Raw genomic sequence first — 16920 nt, 5'->3', positions numbered from 1 at the left:
TTAGTAGAATGCAAGAGGCCATGAACCCCAGGGCTTGCAGAATTGTCCTTACAGACAGCTGGGGTTTTGTGACCAATAATTTGAAGTAGGTTGTCAAATAAACTTGCTTCTCTGTAGTGAGGAAAGCCATCTGGGAAGTTGTGTTCAAGCTTGCTCCCAGGAATACAATCTGTTGACAGGGCACTAGATGAGATTTCTTTTCATTTATGGTGTACCCCAGTGAGGTTAGAAGTTTCTTTATGAATGCCAGATGTTGTAATAGCAAGTCCTGGCTTTCTACCTGAATCAGACAATCATCCAAGTATGGGTATAGTTTTCTCTGCCTGCAAAATGCTATGGCTGGAGCTAGAGACTTTGTGAATACCCTGGGTGCAGTAGATAAGCCAAAGGGAAGTGCAGAGAACTGATAATGTATGGAGCCTGCTCTGAAGCGTAGGTATTTCCTGCAAGATTCCCTTATTGGAATGTGCAGGTAAGCTTCCTTTAAGTCTAAGGTTGCCAGCCAGGCATCTTTGCCTAGCATATGAAGAAGCTGTTGAAGTGTTAGCATTTTGAATTTTGGGATTACTAGAAAGGTGTTTCGAATAGAGAGGTCAAGGACAGGATGCCAGGAGCTGTCTTTTCTGGGTACCAGGAAAAGTCTGGAATAAAAACCTTGTCCCCTTTGTTCTGATGGGACAGGTTGAATAGCCCTGATACTTAGAAGAAAGAGAACCTGCTGTTGGACCTCCGCCCACTGATTTGGGGGTAGGTCTGTCCAACCGTTTGGGGTTGGTAGTGTGTGGAAGTGGAATCTGTATCCTTGGGAAACTATGTTCGAAACCCATTTGTCCTGGGTAATGAGTTCCCAGTTTTTTGCATGCAAGGCAAGCTTTCCTCCTAAGGGAACAGGCAGTTGAGCAGGGCTTGGAAGGGTTAAGGTTAAGTCATTGTGCCACTTTTCCGTAGGGGGGTGGCTTACTACCCCCTGCTTTGGAAGTGGGATCCCCCCACTGCTTTGGCCTGTGTGCAGCCTGAGACTGTAGCGTAGGTGGTCTGCTGTTCCTGGGTTTGGACTGAGAATGCCTGGAAGAGACTGGAAAGGACCAATTCTTTGAAGGCCAATGCCTACTAAATCTGGGAGGCTGTACTTGTAGGACATCTTTAACAGTTTGCACAGATTTAGCTTTTTCCTCCATCCTTTTGAGAACTACTTCTGCTTTGTTGCCAAAAAGGTGGTAATGGTTTAAGGGAGCATCCAGTAATTTACCTTTAACATGATCTGGCAAGTTTCATTCCTTAAGCCAAGCATGCCTTTTAAGTACAGACCCAGAGACAGCAGCTCTAAAGTGTCAAAACCACATTGCAAAGTATGTTTACTAACTTGTTCTGCAGAATGCATTAAATCCTGTAATTCTTTGTGTTCAGCACAGTCAGGAATCAACATAATCTTCTGTTTAAGTAGTCCCTTAATATGCTGCTGATACTTTAACATATGAAACTGGCAATGTAAAGCCCTAATGGCCAAAGTAGCAGAAGTATATACCTTCTTACCCAATCTGTCCAAGGCTCTAGAATCTCTATCAGAAGGGGTAGGATTATTGGCAACAGTAGCCTAAATGCCTTTTGGTCCTTGGGAAATGGTTTCTGGAGGCCTGTGTTGAGGAAGGAGTAAGAATTCCTTAAGCCTCTTTTTGGAGTCAGAGTAATCCTGACTTTTCCAGCAGACATGCTCCCTAAGAGTGTGCAAGGTTTCACCAAAAGAAAAATCTTCTGGAGGGGAAGCAGAGATAATGGAATCCTCTGCATCAGAATCCTCATAGGTAGATAAGGGCAAATCCTGGTAATCAGAAGGAACAGAAATTTCAGATTCCTGATCAAAAGAATCAAAAGGAAAATCAGTTCTAGGTCTCTTAGATGGGGAAGGCTGGCTTTCCCTAATTAAGGTAATAAGGTCTTCAGCCATTCTAAGCATTTGATTTTTAGGCATATGGGCCTGAGCCTGCGGTTTGGACATCAGTTTTCTAGGCGTGCTGCGAGTTTTAGGCCTGGATGAAGAAGATGGCATCAGTTTAAAATGCAAGTCTGTAGGCCTGAATACACCCTCAGAAGCCGGTGCCTGCAGAGTGGCTCCGGACCCATGCAAGGCAGAGACATCCGCAGGTTCCATAGTCGAAGAAGCATCTCGCGGCATACTGGACTCCGAATGGGTCTCAGTAGAGGCCTGCGAATCTGAAGTAGTGGGTATCAGGGGCTGCGAAAGCACCTCATTGAGTACCGGAGGACTGGCGACTAGCTTAACGGAAGCATCATCGGCAGTTTTGGACCTATGCAGTCTGTTTCTGTTTTTATCCTTACTTCTTTTGGAAAATCGGTAGTCGGATGATTTAACAAAGCCATTTCGGAGTATTGAGACAGAGTACCAAAATAATTTGCTGCAAAGATAGCCCGACGACAAATAGTTTGGAGATTGAAAAAAGCACAAAATCGACAGCGAGGGACATCGTGGTCTTGGCCTAAGCAGGAAATGCTGTACGAATGAAAATCTTTGAGGTATTTGCTTTCCACAGGTAAGACAATTGTTAACTTTAACTGACATCAGTTGGAGCAAGAAAAAAAGATCCCCAACGGGGTACTTATCTTTTCTGAAAACTACGGTTCTGAAACTTGAAAACGAAAATTTCAGGAGACGACCTACCGGCACTTGCGAACTGCTTCTGCTTCAGGCACCGCACGGCAAGAAAGACTAATGTAATGGTGTCGGCTGCATGTTTTATACCCCTGACGACCTGACGTCATGGAAGAAGAGACAGCATCCGACGCAGGAATCCGAAGACTCGGGTACTCAGGCTGGCTGAGGGTTACCTGCAGGCAGATAACCCAAATGTGATGACTGCAACAGTGAAACACGAAGAATATCTAATCAATACAAAAAGAGCAGCACCAAAGACATTTGAAGAAAAATAAAGGCAAAGGAATCCACACATGAAAAACTTTACAATATAAAAAAATAAGACAGAGGAAAAGTAGAAGAGATGATTAGTAATGGAGAATTTAAAGAAATAGAAACTGAGGTTATGGAGTACCTGCAAAGTGAAGGATTCAGCATAGAACATTTAACTCAGAAAGCACCACAGCAGGATAGAGCAATATACATCCAAATTAAGGAGAAACCAGTGGAAACGGTCAATTGCCATATGAAGATATTTTGGAGCCTTCCACAGGAAACCAGTATAAACATTCACTTGAAGCTGGACAGCAAAGGAAGGAACAGGAAACTGTGGTAACTCTGGAACAGTCAATGCTGAGGAGTGATAGGCCAGTAAGTACCCATACGACAGATCAACAGAGGATGAAATTGAACAGAATGTGTCACAGGAAGATGCTACAGAACTTTCTACAGAATGCCCGCAGAAAATGGAGAACAAAAAATGTGTCCTCAGTTTAGATGGAAATGAGATAAGAGAAGAGTTGCTTAATTTAATAGAGATAGACAGATATATTAAGATTAATGAAAGAAATAGACCAACAAAGGTCAATAAAACCCAAAAGGTCACAAGTTTGATAAAACAAACGAACATAGTAATTAGGACTGTCCATAGACATCCATGCAACACAACAGAAGTAAACAGGATATATTACTGTAACAGGATATACTACTGTAACAGATAAAATTCTACCACAAGAACACAAGGTAGTAAAAGAAAGGAAGGGGATAAATCAAATACCATCATGGAAGTATCAAATAGAGAAAAGCAGTTAAGACAAGAAGTGTCACTGCTGGAGGAGTATAGAAGAGGGAACAGATCAACAAAAATACTCAATAGATACATGTGAAAAAAGCAATGCGCAATATTTTAACAGATCAGGATTTATCATGCACTATCGCAAATAATAAATTAGCAATTTATTGATGACCCCAAAAAGCTTTATAGAGAATTGGAAAGCAAAGCAACAGGAACTGAAAGACAACCCAAAAAAGAAGAAATAGATACATTTTGGAGAAGTATTTATGAAGATCCTGTGGAACACAACAAAGATACTAAATGGATAGAAGAAGTAAAAGAAAGTATAAGAAGTTCAAAGGTACAGGATATGAAATGGGATGAAGTTAACAGACAGACTGAAACAAAGTTAAGAAAAACTAATTGGAAAACCCCAGGCCCAGATGCAGTACCTAACGTCTGGTTAAAAGTATTAACATCTTTGCATGAAGATTTAGCTACGAGTAAGAACTACTTATATGCGCACCCCAAACAGACACTAACCTAGCTAACAGCAAAAACAATGCTCCTACTTAAGACTGAACCTGCAAGCTACCCTAAAAATGATAGGCCAATAACTTGCCTTCCAACTATGTATAAACTATACACCAGAATTGATGCCGGCAGAGTTTATAGTCATTTAGAAGAAAACTCAATCATGGCAATAAAAAAAAGTCATATGGAATAAAGGATCATCTGTTGCTAAATAAAGTCATAATGGAGACCTGTAAAAAGGGTTTAAGTATGGCATGGACTGTCTACAAAAAAAGTATTTGACAGCATCCTACATTCATGGATAAACGAGTGCTTAAAAAAGATGCATCCTACACTGATCAATTACATTACAGTGACCATGAAACAGTGGCAGACCACTTTGCAATTAAGCCAAGATAAAAGACAAATTATTATTTTAGGGAAAAAAATCCAAATTGGGATATTCCAGGGTGACTCCCTGTCCCCTCTGCTATTCTGTCTTGCCCTTAACCCATTAGTCTGTCTACTTAACACTTTAGGCTATGGCTATAATTTGACTAGCTAGAAAACAACAAAGTATAAAGACTTCTCGTATTCTCTTTCTCAATGATTTAAAACTGTATAGCTTATCAGATGAGGAACTTTAAGCACAACTGCAAGTAGTCAAAACTTTTTCAGATGACATAAGAATGTCATTTGGTCTTGATAAATGTGCAAAAGCAACCTGTAAAGCAGGAAAACTGCAGCACCAAGAAAACATCTGTATGGGACAACAATATGACATAAAAGAACTTGAGCAACAGGGAGTGTATAAATATTTGGGAACTGATGAAGGATCAACAATAAAACATGAACAAATGTAAATAAAATTTAGTAAGGAATATTTTAGAAGACTTAAATTAATCCTGAAAACAGCACTGACATCTAGAAATAAAGTTCAAGCTATAAACCAATTTACCCTTCCTTGTCCTAACTTATAGTTTTGGAGTGACTGACTGGACCCAAAACGTGTTGGATAGATTAGATAGGAAAACAAGGAGGATGTTTCATGCTCACCAAATGATTTATAAAAATCAGTGCATTCCAAGATTATATATTCCCCGTTCCAAAGGAGGTATGGGCCTCCTTGAAATTGATTACATGTATAGATCTGCAATTGTGTGACTGCACACATATCTGCTGACCTCACAAGACCCAAATATAGTGAAAGTTTTGAAACATGAGGAGAATAAATCTAAGAGGACTTCCCTGCTTAGTCTAGCAGAAGCATATAGACATCAAGCAGGAATGGAAATCAACCCAGAAGTAGACAAAAATCAGGTGGCAACTGAATGTGCTAAAAAGCAAAAAGAAAGAATATAAGGTGAAGGATCAGATCAGAACTGAAGAAATGTGGAAAATGAATAAATATAGTTGCAAGTATAGAAAACGTCTGGAAGAAACTCGTGTTGATCAGGATCGAAAGCAGGAATGGTTAAGGAGAGATGAATTCAAACTAAAAGATGAAAGATTAATAATGGCAGCCCAAGATAGTGGGCTACACACACACATTGGTTTACAAAGTCCATTGAACATGTGAGAGAAACAGACAAATGTAGGTTTTGTAAAACAGAACTGGAAACGGTCACACACCTCGTTGCTGGTTGTGACATACTAATGGCAGAAGGACTGTATACTGAAAGGCATAATAATGTGGCAAGACTGTTGCACTGGGGATTGTGTAAACATTATGGTATTGATGGAGCTGAAAAACACTGGAAATATGAGCCACAAAACATCATAGAAAATGATGAAGACTACAACACATGGAATCACCAATAATTCAAAAGATAGATGCAAGAAAACCAGATATAGTGGTCTGTGAAAATTAGGCAAAAGTAGCATTGATCATAGAAATCGATACACCCATTGACTACAGTGTCTTCCATACAGACAAACACAAAGTCATAAAATATCAGGATTTGCAGGCAGAAATGAGAGCAAGGTGGAAGAAAGATACCCAGAGAGTTCCAACAGTAGTAGGAGCAACGGGTCTTATAAAAAAGAATCTACAACCATATTTAGATAAGTTACCAATGCATGTAACTCCATAGGAATTGCAGGAGGACTCATTACTGGGCACAGTACGGGTGCTGAGAAGAGCACTCCTGGCTGACATCAAAGAGTGAAACACTACTACTTTCATGAACTTTAATCATACTTTGACTTGGGAATGAGGTCCATTTCCATCATGGTAATTGAAATCCAAAAGACTTGGATAAATTAAAAAAAAGGAGAATGCAACTTACAGATCACATAGCTGGATGTTATAATAATTTCCAAGCTATTACCAATATGAGGTAGTTAGGTTCATAGATAGGTACTAGGCTATCTGCCCGAAGCCATTTATAAGCCTAGCCAGAATGTGTTGGCTTTCGCCGCTCCCGTAGATTAGTTTCCTGTGCCTCTGTCCAGCAGAGCCACTGAAGTGATCCCCGGGGTAAACTTTCTGTTTCTCATCCACTTGTCAAGGTTTCTTTTGAAAGGTGTTAGCAAGGAGCTCTGCCTAATGTAGATTGAAATCTTGTTCTAAAGCATGGGAAGTCTCTGGGACAGGAATCTATCCCTCCAGCATGTCCTATTTATTGTTGTGGTGAGGTTTAGATCCCTAGAGCGTGTGGCTCGAGGGGATAAGGTTTTCTTTAGGTGGAGCATGTCCATCAATTCTGGGTTGGACATGGCCTTGTATGTCAGGCAGAGATCACCTCTGAGTAGGCAGTTTGCAAATGAATACAGCTGGAGTTTCATCAGTCAAGCTGCACAGGGCATCTGTTTGAGGCCAGTGATTCTCTTGGTCTTTCCAGCTGTTGCACGTGTCTTGTAAGGTACATCCCAAATGGGGCATTGTACTCTATGATGGGTCTCATGAGTGATGAGTAGAGGGGCACAATGACATCTTCTGATCTGGATGCGAACCCTTTTGTGATTAGGTGGGCCACGTAGAAGGATTTTCTAACCACTTTGGCAATGTGATCATCAAAGGTGAGATTACTATCTACTTGGGTCCCCAGATCCCTTATTACATCATCCGTATTTAGGGGACTACCACCTATGTGGTAGTTTGTGGGTACTTTGTTTTTTCCAAAGGGGATGACTATGTACTTTTTGGCAATTAGCTTGAGGCCATGATTTTGACACCAGGTATCTGACTCAGTGAGACCCTTTTGGAGGATGTCTGTGTCAGCTGGAGAGTCAATTATAGCCCCTAATTAACTTGGTCAGCCATAGTCCTCCTGTGCTTGCCTGTACCTCTGAGACGTACATGCCAAACAGGAGGGGTCCTAGGAATGAGCCCTGGGGAACGCCACTTATAACCAATTTAAAGTCGGACCTAGCTCCCGCAACTCTCACCATGTGGGTTCTGTCCATGAGCCAGTTGGCAACCCATCTTATGATGTAACGGTTTATGTTTTGGCTAGTGAGCTTGTCTATACCACCAGAATGGGGAATGGTGTCGAAGACCTTAGCGAGGTCTAGGTAGGCTGTGTGTACCACATTTCCCTCATCTAAAAAGAAGTCCACCAGGTTTAGGAGGCATGATCTGCCCTTAAAGCCGAACTGGGTAGGGTCCAGTGTTTGGAGGTTTCCAATGTCTCTGTTAATGAGTTCCATGATGATGCACTCCACAGCCTTGCTAGTCAGGCTTATAGGGCGATAGTTCCCGGGGTCTGTGCTCCACTCTATGGGTACGTAGCCTGTGAAGAGGCGGAGTTTGAACAGTGTGTTTAGGTGTGGGGTTAGTTTGTCTTTGAGCTCGTGTAGGATGCAGCCTGGGACAACGTCCAGTCCCATTGATGCTGTGTTTTTGGCCTTGGAGAGGGCTATTTTAACCTGAGTGTCTGTGATTTCAGGGACTCTACATTCTTTTGGTATGGTTATGGGCCCTTTTGGGGGGTGAAGTTTGCAATGAACCTGTCTGCCAGGATGTTGGCGATATTGGTCAGTTCAGTGTATTTTGTGCCATTCTGCACTAACTCTGAGCAGATCTGAGCATTGCCACTTAGATTCTTGACATAGCTAAAGAATGCCTTGTGGTTATCATTGGAGTCCTTGGCAATTTTTCTTTCAAAGCTCGCCTTGAATGATTTTATGAGGAATCATAGTTTCATGCTGATACTGATCAGGGATGTCTTCCATTCTTGGGATTTTACTCTTTTCTGTACTAGTTTCCTTCTTCTATTGTATAGCTTGTTTATGGCAGGAGTCCACCAGACTGGTTTCCTTTTCTCGGAGGAGTGAGTCTTGGTTTTGCTTGGGATGGAACAATCCATGCATTCTTGTAGGTGCCCGCAGAATGCATTAGTAAAGAATTTTGCTGCTTGGATAGCATTATCCTTCAGCAAGGGGGCTTTGAAACTTTCCACCTCGGTCTTAAGTAACGTGAAGTTTGCTTTTGAAAAGTTTTCACGGTGTTTTCCTTGTCCAGGGGTGGGGGCGGAATGTGGATATCCAAAGTGATTTATGGTCAGATCTAACCAGCGAGGAGATGACCTCCGGTGTGGAACACCAGTCGCCCATGTTGGTAATGACAGTGTCTAATATGTTGTCACCTCTGGTGGGAGTGCTGACCAGTTGAACCAGGGCGTTTGAGTTTATAAATTCTAGGAAATGTTGGGCAAGGGAGTTAGTACTTGAGTAGTTCTCCCAGTTAATGTTTGGGTAATTGAAATCACCCAATGTTAGTGTGTTTGGTAGCACCTTTATGTTTCCCAGCGTTTCCAGAAACGTGGAATGGGGGCCCTGGGACATGGTGGGTGATCTGTAGCAAGCTGCAATTTGAATTACAGTTTTGCCCGTTGTTAGATGCACACTGATGATCTCTGAAGCATCGTGCTGTGCCACTAACCTGGAGGTGTGGGTATCCTTGATGAATATGGATACACCCCTGCCTTTTGTATTTTGGTTTGGGTTCTGTGGTCAAAATGTATGGTATGAGTTGTAGCCTGATAGTGCTAGGGTGCTCTCTGGAGCCTTAAATCAGGTTTCTGTTACTGCACATATATCGATTTTTTTCCATACTGAGAAGTGCCTCGAGTGCGTGCATTTTGAGGTTTAGACTTCTGGCAATGAGTGGCATTGCCCTCAGTTTTTTGTTACTTGTGTTATTTATGGCGGTGGGTTTGTCTTTTGAGCCTTGCCTAAAAAAGGCACTATGGGGGTGGCAAGAGCCTTGGCCAATATTCGAAAGCCCAAGGGTGACAGGTGCAAGCCGTCTCTAACGAAGCAGCGTGGCTTCTCAAGCATGTCATGCCAGGTGGACAGACACTGGATCCCCTTTGAATGACACCAGAAACTTAGGCAATTGTTGAAATAGAGAATTTTTTCTTTATACCGTTGTATCATGCTTGGTGCAGCGGTAGCATTGTTGCCTCACAGCAAGAGGTTCTCCCATTCGATTCTTGGCTTGGGTTGGGAGTGCCTTGTGTGTGGAGTCTGCATGTACTCCCCGTGGTTGAGTGAGCGTTCGAAAGACATGCGTTGAATGGGCGTGCCTTCGTTGAAGGTTGGGCGTCAGGCTGGCAACTCGACACCATAAAAACCAACTGCCAATCATTAGCGGACCGGAGTTCTGCTGTGGCGACCCCTAACCGGGAAAAGCCAAAAGACAAACAACAAAATCATTCTTGGTGAGGGCAGTATATTACTCTGAGTCAGGGTCATACCAGCCTGGGCTACGTGATCAGTGAGCTCTTCTATGTCTCTCTTCATGTAGTCCAGGGAGGTACGGCTCAGGTCATTCACACCAACACCACCATAATCGACAGGATTCAAACCTGTGCGGGGAAACCCCAATGGATTTCTAGTCCATCGCCTCGACCACTCGGCCACGATGTTCTGTGACAGAGACATAAAAAAACCCTAACCAGCCCCATGTTTTCATGTCTCCTCTCAAAAAGAGGCCGTCATGCCTAGTGGCTCTTTTCCACTTATAGGACTAGAATAAGAATAAGAATAAGAGGCCAGCATTGTTTATTGCTTATTTTGTGCTCTTAAATAGGTAACCAATACTGAACATGATTGCCTCTTTTCAGGAGCGACTCAGGAGCAGTAGACTGGTTAATCAACTTGCTCACAGCTGCACAGTGTAAGTGCAATAAATTAGCCTCTGGGTCACTACACTATCAGCACACACAGACACACCTGGAATATAAAGACTGAAATACTAATTCACAGATGATTCAGGGTTGATTAATGGCCTAGAGGTTGAAGGATTCAGACAGGGAAGAACTGGAGTGAGTGACAAGGCTACAACATGCCCATTTATTTGGTGGGGAAGGGTCCTGCCACAGGACAGCCTCCTAAACTAAGGCCAATTACTGCAGCTCCTGCAAACTGGACTCATAAAACACAACCATGCAAAGGGCTATACATGCCCCCTAGCCGGAAGCTGCTAGTATGGGGAAGGATGCATTCATACTGGGGCAAGAACAACACATACTGCACCACACTTTTGGGGCAAGTAGGCAGAGGCCATTAGGAGTTTAAGAAATCCCTGCATGACAGCCATGACTCCAGTACTTGCATCCTTTTCTCCCAAGACTGTAGGACACAGCAGGTTCAGAAGGAAAGGCTGGGCCTAAATGTACTACTATCCTTCATGAAGTAGATGGTCACCCTGGGTTTTACAGTACAAGATAAATTTAAAAGGTCACAGTTTGAGTTAAACAAGGATATTTGTAGCATAAATTCAGAAAAGGACAACTCAATGTCGTGGAACATTCTGAGATAGTTTCAGTCTTTTCAGGATATAAAATTAATGAAGATAAACAAAGACTATAACTATAAATTATGTTCCCACACAAATTGGTTCAGCAATACTCATATTTATAGGGACAGAGTAAGATAAGGTATTTAGGAGTATAAATTAAAAGGGCTTCTGTTATGGCAGCTAAGGATATTAGGGAACAGACTAAACAAAAAGATAATACAACTGGAACTAGAATGGATAGTAAAATACAAGTAGCAAAAACGTTTTTATTTCTTTTATTTTATACATAGGTCAAGCATATTTTTTTAATCAACCAGAGGAGACGTTATGGACAATAATTAATAAATAATAATAAACAAATACAATATTTTGTTTAACAGTATTTTAAAAGGAAGGGAATTATCAGCATCTTAGAAGAAAGCTGTGGTGGCTGTATATTACCTAAAGACATCAAAGACCCTTCAGAACTAGCTTCATGTAAACCCATTTCAGTTTTAAACCATGATTATAGTGTTTTATGTCTATACTAGCTAAAAAAAGAATGGCAAAGGTGTTTCTAAAATTGGTCAATATGGACTGATGTTGTTTTGTGGAGGGGAGGAAAACATTTGACAACATTAATAGAACAAGGATGATCCAGAGGGAAGCAGAATGTAAATGAATGTTGCAGTTGTTGGGTCCTGATGCAGAAAAAGCATTTGATAGAGTAAGCTGGAATTTTAAAAATAGAACAATGGAAGCATATAAGAGGGATTGGAGGCAATAATTAAAGTTGGAGAGTTACTCTCTAAGTTGTGTTTAAACAGAGGAACCAGTCAGGAGTGTCCTCCTCCCCCTTTGTTATCTGCTTTATATTTAGGACCACTGAAAAAGAAAATAAGGGACTCAGAAATGCAAGGATATACTTGGTATGGTAATCAAGAAAAGTTGGCTTAGGTTATTTGAGGTAGAATTTTTGAAATTAGTGCGTGAATCTACTGAGTGATAATGGAAAGCACTGCTGAAAATGCAAGATTAAAAGAGCTAACTGGTGACCTGGTCTGAGAAGTGCAGTCCAAGTTAAAGCACTGTAATGTTGACATGAAAAAGTTAATCCAAATAATGTACTGAAAAGTGACATGAGCGCTAGAGAAGTTTATTTACATTCCTTATAACTGCTAACAGGATTGTTGGCTATGCCAGTTAGCTGGTGGTAAATGGAGTTGAAGATACTGAGTTTTTGCGTAATCAACAAGTCAACATGATGCGGATTAACCAACAAGTATGAAACTCATGACAAGACATATGAAATAGTTGGGCAGGTGGAATATGTTCTGCAAAGTGGGAGCCATTATTGAATCCCCAAATGATGTGGATACTCTATAAAAGGGCCTTAAAAAAACAGATGCTTGGTGCCAAAGCCATGGGCTCAAGCTCAATGCCAAGAGATGTATAGTTATCCCCTTTGGGAAAAAAACATGTACCCGTGATTTACCACACTAGTACACTAAACACCGAAAGTGTGATAAGAGACTTAGCGACACAGGTAGACAGTGGTCTCTCCTTCAATAACCACATCGCCACAACAGTCAGGAAATCCTTCTATGTGGCACACCTCATCACTAAGGGCTTTTCATCCAGAAAAAAGGAGGTCATTGTCCCACTGTACTCATCCCTCATTAGACTCACTATAGAATACAATGCCCCGTTTGGTATGTACTTCTCAAGACATCTGCAACAACTGGAAAGGCCACAGAAATACCTCACTAAATGAATCACAAACCTAAAGCAGATGCCCTACGCTGACCACCTTAAAAAAAACACCTATACTCTGTCACATACAGTCTACTCAGAGGCGATCTCTGCTTAACATACAAGGCCATGTCAAACCCAGAGCTGTTGGACATGCTACACTTAAAGAAATCCCAATCCATCACAGCCACATGCTCCAGGGATCTACACCTTGTCATCACAATAAACAAAACATGCTGGAGGGATAGGTTCCTGACCCAGAGACTCCTCAGACTCTGGAATAGACTGCCCATACATGTCAACCAGAGTGCCTCTTTGGCCCTCTTCAAAAGGAACCTTGACGACTGGATGAGAGAAAGGAAATTCACCCCGGGGATCACATCAGTCGCCCTGCTAGACAGGGGTCCAGAGAAGTAAATAGTGTGGGAAGAAATAGCCAGGGAATTGTTATGGCTAGGTTTGTATAGGCCCTAGAGCCGATAGCCTAGTACCAACCTGTGAGCTATACTCTGTCGCATATAGCCTACTCAGAAGGTGATCTCTGCCTAACATACAAGGCCATGTCAAACCCAGAGTTGTTGGACATGCTACACTTAAAGAACCAGTCCCTCCGAGCCACACGCTCCAAGGATCTTAACCTTGTTATCACGATGACTAGAACATGCTGGAGGGATAGTTTCCTGACCCAGAGGCTCCCCATACTCTGGAATAGGCTGCCCATACATGTCAGGCAGAGCGCCTCAATGGCCCTCTTCAAGAGGAACCTTGAAGACTGGATGGGAGATGGGAGATGGGAACCCCCCCCCCCCAGAATCACATCAAGGGTCCAGGAAAGTAAATATTTGTGGGAAGCTACAGCCAGGGAATAGTTATGGATAGGCTTGTATAGGCCCTAGGGCCAATAGCCTTGTACCTACGTATGAACAGAAAAAGGCTCAGAAAAAAAAAAAAGTACAGTTTTGTACCTACCATAAATGTAGATGTTCGAAGATCCACATTGCTGCAGTCCTAACACTTGGGTAGTCCGCTGTCCCAGTCGGCCCGAATACCAAAGTATATGGCTGACGTCGGTCAAGGCGCATTAGTCTGACGTCAGGACGTCAGGGTACAAATGCGCATGACCGACGTCATATCCTCAGTCTTTTCTTGCCCCAGATGTCAGAAGACCCTAAAAGATAAGGCTAAAACCAAAAACACCACACACTCCTGCACCAAATATATATACAATATATACAAATTTACAAGAGTATAACCTCACCCACACAACCACCCCTAAACACAGAGGGGAAGGAGGGAGGTAATTGGACTGCAGCAATGTGGATCTTGAACATCTACATTTATGGTAGGTACAAAACTGTACTATGTTCTTCATACCACATTGCTGCAGTCCTAACACTTGGGTAGAATCCCAAAGCAGAGGTAAGGGAGGCTGGCAAATCATAAGGAAGCAGGAGCTGACAACATGCCCTGCAAAATAGCCGTGGCAAAACCAGCCCTAAATTTAGAGTAGAGAGGAAGGTGGTAATGCTTAGAGAAAGTATGCACTGAACTCCAAGTAGCTGCCTCCAAAATATCCTTAGTTGCCACCCCCCTTAGAAATGCTGTAGAAGTGGCAGTAGCCCTAGTGGAATGAGGCCTAATCCCAGCTGGAATCTCCTTGCCATGATGGGAATAACAAAATGCAATGCAAAACCCAATCCACTTAGAAATAGTTTGTTTTGACACAGGCTTGCCCTGAGAACTCAAAGCAAAAGAAACAAACAACTGCTGAGACTGCCTAAAATCCTTAGTCCTGCTTAAATAATAACGCAACTGCCTGTGTACATCTAAAGTGTGCAAAATCTTTTCCCCGTTATTTTGGGGATCTGCATAAAAGGTAGGCAAATGAATAGTTTGGTTTAAAGCCACACTAGAAACCACTTTAGGCATAAAGGAAGGATTAGTACGTAAAGATACCCTATCCTTATGAAAAATCAGGAAAGGCTCAACCGCCATAAGGGCCTGCAATTCAGACACCCTTCTTGCAGATGTAATGGCTAACAAAAAAGCAGTCTTCCATGACAAATATTTCAATTCAGCAGTAGCTGCAGGCTCAAAAGGTTGTAGAGTGAGTTTCTCCAACACAAAATTGAGGTCCCAAGCAGGACGTGGGGGTCTTATATTCTTTGCCCCTCTAAGAAATTGCTTGAACAAAGGATGAGAAAACAATGGTGGGTCACAATCATAGTGAGCTGAAATTGCTGCAGCATGAATCTTAATGGAAGAGAAAGACAAACCTTTGTCCAATAACTCAGTAAGATATTGAAGAGCCACACTCAAATTCGGCTCAGAAACATCCAAATCCTTTGCTGCACACCAAAATAAAAATCTCTTCCACTGCGTACACTTTCCTTGTACTAGGTCTTCTGGCTTCCATAATCACATTCAAAACTTGTTGTGGAAGCTGAGACCTGCTATGGTTCAAAACAGAATATGCCAAGCTGTTAGATGAAGAGAGTGAAGCTTGACATTGAGCAGATGCCCGTCCTTCTGAGACAATAGGTGTGGAATCAAAGGTAAGGGCCATGGAGGCTTCCTTACCAGACTCCTCAGCAATGGGTACCAGTGCTGCCGAGGCCAATCCGAGCTATTAAAATCATCCTTGGCTTGTCTTGTCTGACCTTTAGAAGTACCTTTGGGAGGAGAGGCAGAGGTGGAAAGGCATACACATGAAGATTTTTCCAACTGAAAGAAAGAGCATCCACTTTCCAGGCTGTGTGATGAAACCTTTTCGTGCAAAACTTTGGCAGCTGGTGGTTTAGTGGAGAAGCGAACAGATCTATGTCTGGAGTTCCCCATGACACTGTCAATGTCTGAAATACATGAAGATCCAGTTTCCACTCGTGGGGATCCATGATTTGCCTGCTTAACACATCTGCTAAGGAGTTCTGTGCTCCTGGCAGAAACCTTGCTTGAAGATTCAGCTGCAAGCTTAACGCAGTCTCCCACAAAATCATTGCTTGCCTGCATAGAGGATAAGAATGTGTTCCCCTTGTTTGTTGATGTACCACATGACAGTTGTGTTGTCTGTTAGAATCAACACCTGCCCTGGAAGAAGTAAATCCTTGAAAGCCAGTAATGCAAACTGGACTGCTAACATCTCCTTCATGTTGATATGTAGATGCTGCAGTCTGGCAGGCCACTTGTCTTGTATCCACTTTCCATTCAGATGAGCTCCAAGCTGTGTCTGAGGCATCTGTCGTTAGAATCTGACTCGCCTCTGGCCGGGTCACAGAGAGTCCCTTGTTTAGGTGACATTCCTGAGCCCACCACAAAAATTCCTTTTGAATGCAAGGTATTATTTGAATGACAGTGTCCAAATCCTGGCAGTGCTGTGTCCATACATTTTTGAGATACCATTGTAGCTTCCTCATATGCAGTTTGGCATTGGGAAGTACCAGAATACAAGATGCCATGAACCCTAAGGCTTGAAGGACTGTCCTTGCAGTCAGCCCGGACTGATGAGATAGTTGATGGAAGTAAAGAAAGATTCTTTTGTTTGTCCGGGGTTAAAAGGCCATCTGGGTTGCTGTATTCAGTCTCACACCCAGAAAGCACATGTCTTGAGAGGGTACTAGACTGGACTTTATTTCGTTCACAGAATACCCTAGGCATCTTAGCACTGCTATCACATATTCCAAATGCTGAAGAACGTCCCTTCCTTGAGCCAGAATCAGGCAATCGTCCAAATAAGGATAGATTTGTATTCCTTTTAGCCTGAAGAAAGCTATCACTGGAGCCAGAACCTTTGTGAATACTCTGGGCAGTAGATAAGCCAAAGGGCAATGCAGAGAACTGATAATGAGAATTCCCAGCTCGAAAACGCAGATACTTCCTGCAAATTAGTCTGATAGGAACATGAAGGTAAGCTTCCTTGAGATCCAAAGTTACCATCCAGTGATCTTTGCCCAGCAGAGGTAAAAGCTGTTGTAACGTCAACATTTTGAACTTGGGAATGTCCAGATAAGTGTTGAGGATAGACAGATCCAAAATTGGTCTCCACGTGTTCCATTTTTGGTACTAGGAACAGGCGAGAATAAAATCCTAGGCCCCTTTCTGGCACAGGAACCGGCTGAATGGCCCCTATTTGGAGCAACAGAGAAATTTGCTTGTGAGCCTCTTTCCTTTGTTGAGGAGGAATGTCTGGCATGCCTTTGAAAGGAGGCAAGGTATGGAAATAAAACC

At 42.4% G+C, this 16920-nt stretch overlaps 1 protein-coding gene and 1 non-coding gene across 2 annotated transcripts in view; both read right to left on the bottom strand.

Annotated features, from left to right (window-relative positions):
* TIMELESS (timeless circadian regulator) overlaps window positions 1-16920 on the bottom strand; it is a 955757-nt gene that overhangs the window by 727895 nt on the left and 210942 nt on the right. The gene's annotated exons all lie outside the window — the stretch shown is intronic.
* TRNAS-AGA lies at window positions 10001-10091 on the bottom strand. Its single transcript has one exon. It is a non-coding gene; the product is annotated as a tRNA-Ser (tRNA).

Source organism: Protopterus annectens, chromosome 9.part0 (genome assembly GCF_019279795.1).
Source record: "Protopterus annectens isolate FY-2018-M chromosome 9.part0, PAN1.0, whole genome shotgun sequence".
Classification (NCBI taxonomy): Eukaryota; Metazoa; Chordata; order Ceratodontiformes; family Protopteridae; genus Protopterus; species Protopterus annectens.
Note: the sequence above shows the minus strand (reverse complement) of the source record. Positions and strands in the feature narration are given on the sequence as shown.